Source organism: Sarcophilus harrisii, chromosome 4 (assembly GCF_902635505.1).
Source record: "Sarcophilus harrisii chromosome 4, mSarHar1.11, whole genome shotgun sequence".
In the NCBI taxonomy this organism is placed as follows: Eukaryota; Metazoa; Chordata; class Mammalia; order Dasyuromorphia; family Dasyuridae; genus Sarcophilus; species Sarcophilus harrisii.
In genome coordinates, this window is record NC_045429.1 from 24,398,963 (window position 1) to 24,410,225 (window position 11,263).

The window sequence follows — 11,263 nt, forward strand, 5'->3', positions numbered from 1 at the left end:
GGGCGCTGGAAACGCAAGGACCAGAGAATAAACAGTCTGTCCCGGAGGAGCATCTCGGGGAGATGGAGGGCGAGGCTGGGGGAGTGCGGGAGGTTTAGGATTAGGGACAGGCAACAAAGTAACCGGGAGGGTAGCAAGAGACAAACCGCAAGGCGAGGAAGTTACAGGGTCCAGCTTCTGCGCGTGCGTGAAACATCTGCGCTCTCCCCCCTCCCCGCTCCGATTCCCCGCCCATGAGCACCGCCCTAGAAACTTGTGCTGGGCCAATCCGGGGGCCTGTGGGTGGGAGCATGCAGATGAGGAGCGCCGTGAATGCTGGTCTGCATTAGAGGAAGAAAAAACACACACAGACAGAAAGACTTCCCCCCGGGGGTCCTGTGGCTTAATCTAAAAGTAAGGCTCATTATTGAGATTGTTTTTAGGTGCTAGGAAAGGGAAGCCTAGAACTCACCCTACGCGAACAGTGCTTTGCTGGTCAGGCAGTCCGGGTAGTGGGGAACCCAAAGCATACTTACCTGGCAGGGGTGATTCCATGATCACGAAGGTGGTTTCCCCAGGGCGAGGCTTATCCATTGCACTCCGGATGGGCTGACTCCTGCGATTTCCCCAAATGCGGGAAACTCGACTGCATAATTTGTGGTAGTGGGGGACTGCGTTCGCGCTCTCCCCTGGTTTGCTGTTAAAAAAACAGATTTTGGGTTATTTTCTTTCCTTATTCTTGGTAATTTTTTTCCTTTTTCATTACTTTGTTAACGTAATTATTCTGCTTTTAAGCTTCGCAATTAAACACTTAGCCAACGGCTCCTTTTTTTTCCGTTGCGTCGCTACTTGGTGCCGTCGCTAGGGGTCGCGCTGCGCAGTCACTTAGGTAGTGTCACTTAAGTTGGGCATTTAATAACTAATTCTGCTGTGGGCGGGGTCAAGCTGTTGAGTTTCGTGGGCGGCCATAGGACTTAGAGTCACGCTTGCTGTGGGCCCGGAAGGAAACCGCCTTCCAGATGCCGGGAGGCGCCTTCCGTGTTATTCCCGTGGGCACAGCGTTGTCCACGGATGAGATTCGTGGCGAGGCCTTCGTCGGGGGCAGCTTCCTCTTGGCTGCCGAGGCCGCGGGTCTGAAGAGAAAACCGCCCGGTTTTGTGTTGAGGGCGGTTGTTTCCTTGCTGACAGCTGGAGAAAAAGGGTTTCGGGGCCGGCTGCCGGGACCCCTCTCCCGGCACTGCTGCCTACCCAGCCCCGTCCGCTTAAGTGCTGAGCACGGGAGGTGCAATTCACAGAAAGACACCCCCAGTCCCCAAGGAGCTGGCAATATAAAGGGGGGAGGCAACACACAAAAGGAGGAGAGAGGGACTAGATGAGGTTCTGGGCACAGCACACGGGGCGGGGGGGGGGCAGCCCCCCAGCACACGGGGTCGGCGGGCTTAAAAGGATGGATTCATCCCGGGAAAAAAATGCTTTTATTACCCATTACCCAGGATGTCAAACCCAGCCTTTCTGCGACAGCCAGCCTCAGGTTTCATCCTCTTTTTTTAAAGCTCCTGGAGGGCAGATTGAAGGTGGCTGACATCACGTTTCCTCCATCCCGTCATCTTCTTTACAATAACATACTGACACTTACTAGCGCACATCAGCCACTTTACAGAGAGATATCATCTACTTCGATAACAGTGTTGGGGGAAGTAGATCATGTTATCCCTCCCCCACCACCCTGTACCTTTTTTTTTTTTTAACAGTTGAGATTTGCCCAGGGCTAGTAAGTGTCCCGGGCCAGATTTGAACCAGGGTTCCTGACTCCAGACCCAATACTTTTATCATCTACAAGGTCTCCCACTTGCCTGTCTATAACTGATAAATAATGTGCTGTTGAGTCAGATGGGCCTCTCAAGGCCCAGCCCCAGACCTGTGGTCTGGGGAGATTTTGGACTTCAAGAGAAAGGTGAAAATTTGGAGCAGAAGCACTTTGGAGGTGGGGATATGATGAGAAGACCCAGGTCAGACAGGTTGATGCCTGAGGGATGTCCACCAGAAGAGGTATAGCTGTCCCACAGCCCACCGGTGATGCTCCTGCTTGGGAGAGCCCACTATAGGTTGGCTATATAGATCTGGGAACCATCTTCTTGGTTCATTGAATTGATCCCAGAGCTAAGGTCACTAAGAGAGAAAAGGGGAGATCACAGAGCATTGGGGGTCACCTAGAGTTAAAGAGCAGGAAATAGATGAAGATCTACCAGGAGTCTGAGGAGTGATCAGACAAGTAGGGGAGAGGGGAGGAAGGGAGAGACAGAGACAGAGAAAGTGGGAGGGAGAGGCAGAGAGAGAGAGAGAGACATTGTCAGGGAAGCCAAGGAAAGAGACTCCTTGGTCTCCATGATAGGGATGTCCCCTCTGATAGGGCAGATTGGGGCCCATTCCCACATTCTGGTATTATTCTCATTTGCGGCTTCTCCTGACTTTGTCATTTGGATTCCCTCAGCATACTCCGGGAGCCTGCCTGGTTTTCTCCAGATCTCAGAATACCAGCAGGACACTGGACTGCGCCTCTTCTGCCTCTTCCGTCTGTCCCCTGCTCTCGGAGCATGTCCAGGACATTGTCTTTTCAAATCATCGCTTTGCTAACAGCTGTACTTGGGCCTCTTCGTAATCCTTTCCCTCCCATTGGAGTGAGAAACCACCTAATAAGCTCATTCGGGCCAAGATTGATCCATTTATTTACTCAGACGTTTGTAAGGAACGCTCACCTGCCTCATTCTCTCAGATCAAGGCCGGCTGCTTTGCCCCCTCTAAGTTGTAGGCAGATCTCAAGGATTCAGAGGCCTTTTCTCTAAGGCTTTCAGCTTGAGTTTCCATTCGGTTCTTCCCACTGTTAAACTGCAGTCACTAGAGCCCCATCTCACTTAAACCACTTAAAATCAATTCGCTTTGACAGAGATTTACTTTGAACAGATGTCCAGATTCCCCTCCCCCCCCATACTCCCCAGTTTGTGGATGGCTCTTATTTCAGTCCCCCTGGCCGAGGTCCTGAAGCTCCCTCTCTGCTTCCGAGGGCCTCAGAGCCTGGTGCCGGCTGTAAACACTGGCACTGAATTCATTTCTTACTCTCTGACCTTTAAACCAATGGGGGGGGGGATTATTTAGTGGATGTCCAAGTTGGGGTTTACTTGCCCTTTGGCCCCTGACCCTTCCTGGGTAGCCCCCACTCTCTGCCCCCGAGCCCATAGCCATCAGGGGCCCGGCCTTGATGCTCTAAGGCTGAGGAGACAAGGGATCAGGGGGTCGGGCCAAGTCGGGCCCCTGGGGACTTCCAGAACCTCTGCAGATAGGTGTCGTCCCTCGAGCTCAGTGGCAGAACTGCACCGGGTTCTGGGAGTCCCTGCAGCGCACCTCCCCCCTGCCCGGCCCAGCAAGGAGCTCTGCCCGCTGGAACGGTCCCTCAGGAGCGAGCTGACCTCTCCCGGCTCTCCAGGATCTTCTTCCACCGCTTTTTCTTGGAAATCTCTTCCCGCTCGGGAGCCAGCCCGGTGCAGGCACAGCGGGACCCCCGTGGGCCAGAGTGCAGCCTCTGAGCCCAGGGCAGTCCTTTCCCAGCGTCCTCGTCGGGAATCCCAGTTCCTTGGTCCGGTGCTGGGAGCCCTGGGAGGAGTTGGCCACGTCCAGTCTCAGCGCCCACTCCTTGGGGTCGCCCCCACGGACTCGCCCGGGGTGGGTGCGGGGGCCCAGCTCGTGGCTGGCGCTTGCCCTGGGCCTGTGGTGCTTGGGCCAACTGTCCCGGGAGGTGCCCATGGTCCGGGCAAGCCGCAAAGAGCGACTTCATTTCAACAAAGGGAAGCAAACCACGGATCCCTTTATGGGCGGGCGGCATGCCCTTGCTAACAAATGTTATCCTGCCTGAGAAATTGCCTCAGTTTACCTTTTTGTTAAATTTTATCCATAAGCCTCTCCAACCATCCAGAAAGCACGTGTGCCCCTTCCACGTGGCTGCGGGGCAAGTCAACAGATCTCACCTATCCCTCAGCAGGGCACTCAGACCCCGAGCCGATGCTCGGGTCTCCCCTGGGGGGAACAGAGCTGTCGCTCCCATTACCCAAGGTCAAGCTAGAGGCCCGTGTGTTTCTCGTAGTAATAGTCCAAATTCCGACCGAGGGCAAATGATCTGATTTGTTCGCCCGGTTAATTTGCTGATGATATGCAGTAAGGAGGAAGCTGTTGAACACGTTTTTCCATTAGGAAGCTGTCACATCCAGGGGTCCCATATGCTTCCTAGTTGTTTATGGACACACATGTTGACTCGCCTATGCAACACATATGCTCGCTTTTCATAATATTGAAAAACAAGTTGTGAAAAACAGACATCAAAAGACTTCAACACAAAACAGCGGCCTAATAAAACTAGAATCACTTATGTTAAAGCAATAAATTCACTCCCACTATATGGAGCTGATCTACAAACGACTACGGACAAACAATAAGCACATACACACACGAGCACACACACACACAAAGTGGAGACGACATAGGAAAGGCACTAGATCATGAGGGATCAGAAAAGAGCTTCCTGTGGGGGCTATTGAAGGAATTCAGGGAAGCCAAGGCAGAACTGAGGAGGGAGAGCATTCTATACATAGGGGACAGCCAGAGAAACCATCTGGGGCTGGGGATTCTTGAATCCAGAGTATGGGCAGTGAGCTATCAGAATACGAGAGATATTGGGGGGAGGGAAGGTAAGGTTATGAAGAACTTTTAACACTGAACAGCTGTAGAGAACTCCCGGGAAGCTAGAAACTTTGGTAACTGGGACGTTCTCCTCCTCCTAAGATTAATCAAGGGTGAATTTCAGCTGGAAATCATGAGAAAACAGAAGGTTCTGCACAATTACTGGGGCATTGTGAACTTTATAAAAGATTGAGTCCCTAGAAAGTAATACCACGCTTCAGAGAGTTAGATTATAGACCACAGAAACCAGGGTTTCTGTTACAGAACAATGCCTTTCATAATAACATATGGTTTTTTAAGATATATAAGCAACAGAATTTCTCTTAATAAATGGCTCTGTTTCAAGGATGGACAGAAGCAGCTACACCCAAAGAAAGAACACCAGGAAATGAATGTAAACTGCTTGCATTTTTGTTCTTCTTCTTCCCAGGTTATTTATACTTTCTGAATCCAATTCTCCCTGAGCAACAAGAGAACTGTTCGGTTCTGCACACATATATTGTATCCAAGATCTACTGTAACCTATTTAACATGTACAGGACTGCTTGCCATCTGGGGGAGGGGGTGGAGGGAGGGAGGGGAAAAATCGGAACAGAAGTGAGTGCAAGGGATAATGTTGTAAAAAATTACCCAGGCATGGGCTCTGTCAATAAAAAAATTATTAAAAAATAAATAAATAAAATAAATGGCTCTGTTGAGTTATCACCAATCCCTTTGCTTTATTTTCAACCGCCACTAGCCCATTTGTGCTGTGCTGGTCACAACAAACAGGGTTTTATTTGACTCTAGAGGTAATAGGGATCTACTGTGGTTTACAAAAGGGGCAAACAATCACACTTGTGCTTTTGGAAAATCCAGGTGAGGGAAGATGGATTCGAGCGGGAAGAGGTCTGAGGCAAGGAGACCAAGAAGAAGGCTATTGGAACCTGAGGGGATAAAGATCTCCGCCAAGTGATGGCAGCATCAGAGAGCAAGAGACGTTTTGAAAGTAAAATGACCAGGACTCAACAACAGCCTGGATTGAGGAGGTGATAACAAAGAGTCAAGGAGGACACCTAGATTGTGATCCTGGGGGACTGGGAGGAGGGTGATGACTTTGACAGTAATAGCAGAGCCAGGAAGAGGTGTTATCCGGGAGAAAGGAGCAGAGCTCTGTTTTGGGCATTCTGAATTAAAATGTCTGTGGGATATCTTGTTGGAGATGTCCAAAAGACAGTTTGGGATGTGAGACTGGAAGTCAGAAGAGAGGGTTAGAGCTAGACAGATCTAAGAACCATTACCAAAGAGACGAGAGAGAGCCTTTGAGATAACCAAACAGACAGCGCCATGGAGACATCCAAGTTTAGCAACTATGACCTAGATAAAGATTCAGCAAAGAAGTGGCCAGGTAAGTAGGAAAGCCAGGAGAGAGTGGGCATGAGTACCTAGAGCTAAGAGAGTATTATGGAGATGACAAGTCTCTCCAGAAGGATGAGCACTGAGACGTGGCCATGCCTTTTCCCTGTGATAATCCTCCAACTTCTTGGAGACAGCCTTCTAGTTGCCTTCAAGCTTTTCCAATTTCTTCCGATGATCCTCAAGCGACATGCACTCTATTCTCTTCCCCTCCTGGTTGTCTTCCACTGTTTGCTCTCCAAGATCCTTTCTAAAATTAAGTGCCCAAAATTAATATGCCCTTCCTGGTCTAACCAGGGCAAAGAGAGGAGCCCCCAAAGAAGAGAGTGGAGGAGACATAGGGAGAACCACAAAAAAAGTGGAGTCATACAGTGGAAGCCAAGGAAGGGGAGAGTGTCTAGCAGTGTTCAGTGATATATGAATATAGAGGGGATTGAAGATGTAGAAAAGGTCATTGGGTTTGTTGGAAGATTGGGGGAAATCAATGATCTGAAATGGGGTATGGGAAGCATGGAGTCTCCTCTACTGGACAACCAATATTTGTGTGAATAAATCTCACTATGTCCCTTACTCTTGAATACAAATACTGAAAAGTGAAAATGAGCCCCAGAAACAGACTTAAGAGATGAAAGGAACCAAAGGATCACCTGAGGCATATATGGCAAAGGCATGGAGGAATAGGTTGGTCACCTAGCCTTGATTTGGGAAGTGAGAGACTGCTGCTGATGGGCAGAAGTCTACTTTTCCACTATTTGCCCTGTAGGAGCAGAATTACTCCTTTAAACATCTTCCTTTAATTTTAATCTCTTTCTATCTGCTGGCTCCTTTCCTGCTGTCTTCAAACACACTCTAGTTTTCCCTATCCTTAAAAAATCTTCACCAGAACCTACTATTCTTGCTATTTATCTCTTTTTTCAAAGTCAAACTCCTTGAGCAATTTGGAACTATGCCCAAAGGGCTATCGAATTGTACATACCCTTTGATCCAGCAGTGAAACTACTTATTGGGAACACAATATGTAACTTTGCTTTATCTCTGGTAAACCTTTTCTTCTCCTTGTGAGAGGATGATCGTGATTCAAGGAGACTGAGAGGCAGTTGCTGTTCTCTGACCACTTAAGTCTCTCATCAATCTCCTGGCTTGACACTGGGTCTCTTCTCCCACTCCTTCCCCACAGGTCACCAAAGGAATTCTGGGAGGATACTACTCATGAAAAGGTCTTGAACTCTGCTGCTGCTTCTTGCCCCACGTTGGGCGCCATATGTTATCTGCTGCTCTTGTGGTTTCCAGAACCGAGAAACCAGTACCTGGAATTGCTCTCTTATATGATGGTGATTCAAGGACTGAGAGGCAGTTGCTGTTCTCTGATCTCCCCAATGAGAAGTCATTATGTTGTCTGACCTACCTCTCTCCTCTTCCCTCTGCCTCCAATTTATTTTATTCCCAGTCCACAAGCAACACCAGTAAAGGCTGCCCCACAACTCCCTCAAGTGTTACAATCCACAGCTTCAGAGGCTCTCAGAGAATTGACCTGTCCTTTCACCCAGGCATGGTCCTTAACAACTACTGGGTCTGTATCCCAAAGAGATCTTAAAAGAGGGAAAGGGACCCACATGAGCAAAAATTTTTCTGCCAGCCCTCTTTGTAGTGACAAGGAACTAGAAACCAAGTAGATGCCCATCAGTTGGAAAATAGTTGAATTATGGTACATAAATGTAATGGGGATGCTATTGTTCTATAAGAAATGATGGGCAGGCTGACTTCAGAAAAACCTGGAAAGACTTACATGAACTGATACTGAGTGAAATAAGCAAAACCAGGAAAATATTCTACACAGTATTAGCAACATTGTATAATGACCAACTATGATCGACTTAGCTCTTCTCAGCAATACTCATGATGGAAAATGCTATCCATATGCAGAGAAAGAACTATGGAGTCTGAATGCAGATCCAAGCATGTGATTTTCACTTTTTTATTTTCCTTCTTGTGCTTTTCCCCTTTTTTTCTGGGTCTTTCACAACCTGACTAATGTGGAAATATATTTGATAGGGTTGTATATATAAAGCCCATATCAGATTGCTTGCTGTCTTGGGGAGGTGGAGAAAAGGAAGAGAGGGAGAGGAATTTGAAATTCAAAATCTTACAGAGATTACTGTTGAAAACTAACTTTGCATGTAATGGGAAAAAATACTATTAAGAATCACTCCCCTCAAACTCCTTAAAAAGACAATCACATTTCTAGCCCTCACTTTTTTATCTCCCACTGACTTCAAACTTTTGTAATCTGACTTCTCACCAATTCACAATTCACAATTCAATTCCAATTCAATGGAAACTTGCTTTCAAATGATCATTAGCCTTTTCTTAATACTCATCCCTCTTGAGCTCTCCACAGTGCTAGACACTGATACTCTCTCTACGTTTTGTTGATATCTCTCTTTTCTGGTTCTCTTCCTACATCCCCTAACTCTTCCATTTTAGTATCCCTTGCTGGATTTGCCATCCATTTTATACCTTCTAACTAGGAATTTACTATTCTGAGACTTCTCTTTTCTCACCTGGATCCCATGGGTTCGATTATTATCTTGATTCTAATGGTCCAGATATCTATGTAGAGTCTTGGGCTTCATTCCTGCTGTTGTTGGACATTTCAAACTGGATGTCCTTAAACCGGATGTCCTATGGACAAATGAAACTCAACACATCACCTTTCCACCCAAACTTTCTTGTCTGTTCCTGTTGGGAATATCACCCTCCTTCCAGTCACAATCTTGAAGTTAGCTTCAGTTTTTCAGTTGTTCAGCTACATATCCAATCACTTTCAAAGTTATGTCTGTCTCCAAAATATCTCTCAGGGAAGATTCAGGCCAGTTCCATTGATCTTGTGATGAAGAGAGCTATCTACACCCAGAGAGAGGACTGTGGGGACTGTGGACCACAACGTAGTATTTTCACGGTTTTTGTTGTTTGTTTACATTTTATTTTTTGTCCTTTTTGATCTGATTTTTCTTGTGCAACAAGATAATTGTATGAATATGTATACATATATTGACTTTAACATATATTTTAACATGTATAACATATATTGGATTACTTGCCATCTAGAGGAGGAGTGAGGGGAAGGAGGAAAAAATTTGGAGCACAAGGTTTTGCAAAGGTCAATGTTGAAAAATTATCTATGCATATGGTTTGAAAATAAGAAGCTTTAATTAAAAAAATTTTTTTAAAAACCCAAATATCTCTCATGGCTGTCCCCTTTTCTCCACTCCCATCACAATCATCTTAGTTAAAGCTCTCTTTAGCCTGTACTAATGGTCTTTAGCCTTTAGCCTGTACTAATGGTCTCATCAGGCCTCCTCTCACTTCAATCTATCACCCAAACAGCTCCTAAGTGATACTTCTAGAGCCCCGCTCTATATCCCTCCTCCCAGTGGTAAACTCCAATGGCTCCCTATGATACAAATTCTTTGGTTTAACACCGAAAGCACTCCCCAACCTGGTTCCAACCCACCTTTTCAGCCTCATATCACTCCCTTCCTATACTCCATACAAACTGGCTTTCTTGATGTCCTTCCCACATGACAATCCTTCTCTCTCACACAAGTTCTCCCTGGTTCCTGCAAAGCACACCCTCCCCAACTCCATTTCTTGGAATCCCTTCTTCCTTCCTTGAGCGTCCCTTCTGTCCCGGAGACATTTTATAGACACCCTCCTCCCAGCTGCTCTCCTGGAACCCTCTTCCCCAACCTTGTGTTTATTTTATACACGTGCGTTCTCCTCCCTGGTAGAATGGAAGCTCCTTGAGGGTCGAGGCCGGTTCTTCTTTGTCATCATGCATCCAGCCCCCAGCATCCACACAGGGAATCGTTAATAAATGGTTGTTGCAAAGGGGCGCCCAATTTTCTGGACTAAGGAAAGTTGTGACATTGCTGCCTCCTAGTGCCTACTTCTTGTAGGCCCAGCCTTCCATCTCTTTCTGTCAAAGTATTGCTATCAAGGAGGCACCACTAGGTGGCACCGCAGTGTACACAGTGCCAGTCCTGGAATCAGGAACATGAGACTTAGTTCCAATCTTGCCTCAGACAATTATGAGCTGCGTGGTTTTCCTCACCTGCGAGTTTCCTCAATGGGAGGAGGAAATGGTAAACCGCTTTAGCATCTTTGCCAAGAAAAACCTCAAATGGGATCATGAGTCAGATATGACTGAAATTACTGAACAAACAGAAAAAAGTTGAATTACAGGATTTCAGAGGCAAGGGGAACTTGAGAACCCAGAGTATTAGATAATGGATCATAAATAGGTTTAAATTCAGGAAGAAACTTAGAATAAAGAGTAGCCTGAAAACCAGAACTAGAATCCAGGTTTTCTGTTCTTTCAATTACAACTTAGTAGGGGAGAACGATAGTCACTATGTGGTAAGTTAAGTGCAGAAAAGAGAGTGAGGAAGCTATTGATGAGGAGGAGATCAGGAATCCGTAAGTCAAGAAGCATTTACTGAGCATTGAACTTTGTGCCAGGCTCTGTGCGCAGCACTTGGGAGCACTTCCTGGAAGAGGCAGAATTTGAGATCATCAATTAATAAACTTCATTAAATACCTATTAATCTGTGCCAGGAACTGTGACTGTGCTAAATACTGGGGATACAAAAAGATGCAAAAGATAGTTTCTGCCCTCAAGGAGCTTATAATCTGATCGTGGAGACAACATGTAATGGGGAGTGCTCAATAGGCTGGAGGTGGAGGGTGGATGTAGGAGGGACCCTGATGATGATGATAATAATGATGATGATAAGAATGAGATGGCCACAACAATGACAGTAACAAGGCTTTTATTTATATAAGGCTTTAAGATTTTCAAATTGCTTTACCTACACCCCAGCAACCTGAATTTTTAAAGAGGTTAAAAAGTTTGCCCAATATATGAATATTATGGAATATTATTGTTCGGTAAGAAATGATCAGCAGGATGATTTCAGAAAGGCCTGGAGAGACTGACAGGAACTGATACTGAGTGAAATGAGCAGGACCAGGAGATCATTATATACTTCAACAACAATACTATATGATGATCAATTCTGATGGACCTGGCCCTCTTCAACAATGAGATGAAACAAATCAGTTCCAATAGAGCAGTAATGAACTGAACCAGCTACACCCA

At 46.5% G+C, this 11,263-nt stretch overlaps 1 non-coding gene across 1 annotated transcript; it reads left to right on the forward strand.

The window, feature by feature from the left end:
* Positions 1–507: 507 nt before the first annotated feature.
* LOC111720320 lies at positions 508–671 on the forward strand. The gene has a single exon (XR_002770042.1). It is a non-coding gene; the product is annotated as a U1 spliceosomal RNA (small nuclear RNA).
* Positions 672–11,263: the final 10,592 nt, after the last annotated feature.